The sequence below is a fragment of the Callospermophilus lateralis genome, chromosome 15, assembly GCF_048772815.1.
Source record: "Callospermophilus lateralis isolate mCalLat2 chromosome 15, mCalLat2.hap1, whole genome shotgun sequence".
Taxonomy (NCBI): Eukaryota; Metazoa; Chordata; class Mammalia; order Rodentia; family Sciuridae; genus Callospermophilus; species Callospermophilus lateralis.
In genome coordinates, this window is record NC_135319.1 from 44,552,460 (window position 1) to 44,556,049 (window position 3,590).

Here is a 3,590-nt window from a genome sequence, read left to right on the forward strand (position 1 = left end):
ACTGACATTTTTTTTTTTTCAAATGCCACATAATATTATGTGTACTGTCTCTCTCTTTCTTTCTCTCTCTCTCTCTCTCTGTCTCTCTCTCTCTCTCTCTCTTTCTCTCTTTCTCTCTTTTTTCTTTCCTTTTTGGCCTTTATGACAACTAAGAGTTGAGGATTCTTATTTTGCAAGTGGGGAAGTAAAGATTGAGTGACTGCTCAAGGTCTCACAGATTGCAAAGTAGTAGATTTGAATTTAGAATCTAGGTTTCCAAAACTACTTTCAATATCCCCTTTAATAGGTCACAGAAGGCTATGGTGATATTTGGATTTTCAGTATTAGGGAAATTTCTAGATAAACCTTAGGCTTCTTGATCGCCTTTTAAGAAATGGATGCAGAAATATTTTGTTTTGCTTCCCTATTTTTCTCATTGTGTATTTCTTCAGCACTGTGTAGATATCAGACATTAGATTGTGGATCTTTTTTGCAATAAAGTGAAATGCATTTCTTCAAGTGTCTAGAAAACCACATACTTGGTTATTTTTTTTTTTTTTTGAATCCTTGTGGGTACTGTAAGTTGAACAAGTTGTTTGCAGGTAGAATCCTGAAGTTAGAACTGTGAGTTGACTTGCTATAAATAAAGGATTTCCGAAACTTCCTTTAAAAAGGTGGAGAACACAAGTGAATTAACAGGGCTACAAACTTGTGATGCTAGTGAAGCCTATTATTCTCAGTAAGGAGAGTCTTTAAAACCTTAGGGAAAAACACCAAAAAGCACTTTCAATTTAATCCCTAGAAAGGTTATAATTATTGAATATCTGCTGCCTACTATTAGTTTACAAGTTGTTATATTAAACCTAGACTTTAACCCAAACCTTCTCTAGTAGAGTATTATCTTTTGCAGTTTCATGATGCAATTATCAAAAGCATTAATGATTAAGTCTTATGGAACTACAACTAGAGAACTTCAGGTAAAGTCTCTGCCTTCTATAACCAATCATTCAATAAATATTTGAGTATCTGTCAATCTGTGCCCTGCTGGGTGTTAGTCACTCTACTGCCGTTCCCATAGTAAAAGTTTAATATCATTTATTCAACAGTGAGAGAATAGTAAAGAAAACAGAAATTGTCAAAAGACATGGCATTTACCCCAAAGGTACTTACCACCTAGTATACTGAATCATACCTAAAGAATGAATGTATCAAAGGAAAACATTTTTTTTGTGGTACTGAGGATGGAACCCAGAGTCTCACACTTGTTATACATGTTCTATCACTGAGTCACAACCCCAGCCCAAGAAACTATTTTTTTAAAACATTTTTTTAGTAGTAGATGGACATAATATCTCCATTTAGTATTTTTTATGTGGTGCTGGGGATCAAACTCAGTGCCTCACATGTGCTAGGCAAATGCTCTATCACCGAGCGACCACCCCACCCCGCAAAGAAACTATTTTTTAAAATTTTGATTTGTTATATATGATGACAGAATGCATTACAATTCATATTACACATATATAGCACTATTTTTCATATCTCTGATTATACACAAAGTAGAGTAACATCCTTCATGTCTTCTTACATGTACTTAGGGTAATGATGACCATCGCATTCCACCATCTTTTTACCCCTATACTCACTCCCTTCCTGTCCCTCCTCTTTTCCCCTTTGCCCTATGTAGAGTTCATTTAATCCTCCCATTCCCGACCCCCACAGCATATTAAGGATCAGCATCCTTAAATCAGAGAAATAATTTGGCATTTGTTTTTCTGGGATTAGCTAATTTCACTTAGCATTATATTCTCCAGCTTCATTCATTTACCTGCAAATGCCATGATTTTATTATCTTTTATTGCTGAATAATATTCCATTGTGTATATATACCACATTTTCTTTATCCATTCATCTACTGAAGGGCCTCTAGGTTGGTTCCACTGTTTAGCTATTGTGAATTGAGCTGCTATAAACATTGTTGGCTGTTTCCCTGTAGTATGCTGTTTTTAAGTCCTTTGGGTATAGACCTAGGAGAGGGATAGCTGGGTCCAATGGTGGTTCCATTCCCAGTTTTCCAAGGATTCTATATACTGCTTTCCATATTGGCTGCACTAATTTGCAGTTCCACAGGCAATGTTTGAGTGTTCCTTTTTCCCCACATCCTCACCAACACTTACTGTTGTTTGTTTTCTTAATAGCTGCCATTCTGACTGAAGTGAGATGAAATCTTAGTGTAGTTTTGATTTGCATTTCTCAAATTGCTAGCTATGATAAACATTTTTTCATACATTTGTTGATTGATTGTATATCATCTTCTGAGAAGTGGTCTGTTCAGTTCCTTGGTCTATTTATTGATTGGGTTGTTTGTTTTTTTGTTTTGTTTTGTTTTGTTTTGGTGTTAAGATTTTTGAGTTCCCCAAACTATTTTTAAAAACACAAACTCTTTACTTTTATTTCTGTATTCATCATGAAACTACCCACTATGGGTTCACAGTGATTTCCCTCAACTAATAGGAAAAGGTTCTACAGAATTTACTCTGAAATCTTTTCTCTTTCTTTCTTTTGTTTATTTATTTATTTTTGTGGTACTGGGAGTTGAACCCAGGGGCACCTTTCCATGGAGCTATATCCCCAGCCATTTTTTTTTTTTTTGAGGTAGGATCTCATGAACTTGCCCAGGCTAACCTCAAACTTGTGATCTTTTCGGCCTCCCAAGTAACCAGGATTATAGGCAAGTGCCACCTCACCTTGCTACTCTGAGATCTTCCTCATGTTCTGACGTATTTTGTACCAGTGAAGTAGTACGAAGTAGTAACTGCTTCACTGTGTAGACTTTGTGTCTGACACCCTGAATCCACAACTTGGCCTTATTACTATCAGCCAGGAGATTTCTAGCAAGTTACCTCCCAATGTCACAATTTTCTCACTGGAAAAATGGGAACTGGTATAATATTTTCCTCATAGAGATATCATAAGGACTTAACAAGGTGTTATAATATTCATTTATCAACATCCCAACACCTTGCTAACAGTAAGTACTCAATATTATCACTAACAATATTTCTTTCTTTCAGATTTTAGAGTTTTTTTGTTTGTGTGGTGTTGGGGATTGAACCCAGGACTTCACCGGTGTTATACAAGTGCTCTACCACTGAGTTACATCCCCAGCTTAGAAAAGCACTTTCAAATCTAGACTTAATTAACCTTCTTACGACCTTGTCAAAGGATCTGCTTCCATATGCTGTCTGGCAGATGGCCCATTTACAAATGTGACACCAACAACTTACCTATGATAAATTAGACCAATGAAGGTCAATGCTATGTACTCAAGTATAGGATTGGCATAACAGAATGTCCAACTACAAAGAAAAAAAAGAAGAGTTAGGAGAGAGAGAGAGAGAGAGAGAGAGAGAGAGAGAGAGAATGTGTGACTACCCAAACTCTAGGAAACCATTCTGTGAAGGGGTGTGGTATAGTGAGACAAGATAAGCATGAGTCAGAAGACCACAATTTGACTCAGCTCTGCACTCACTACTTAACCTCTTTGAATGCTATCCTAGTTATGTGCCTCAGGGAAACTATTTAAACTTGTTGGGCCATTTTTCCCCCTC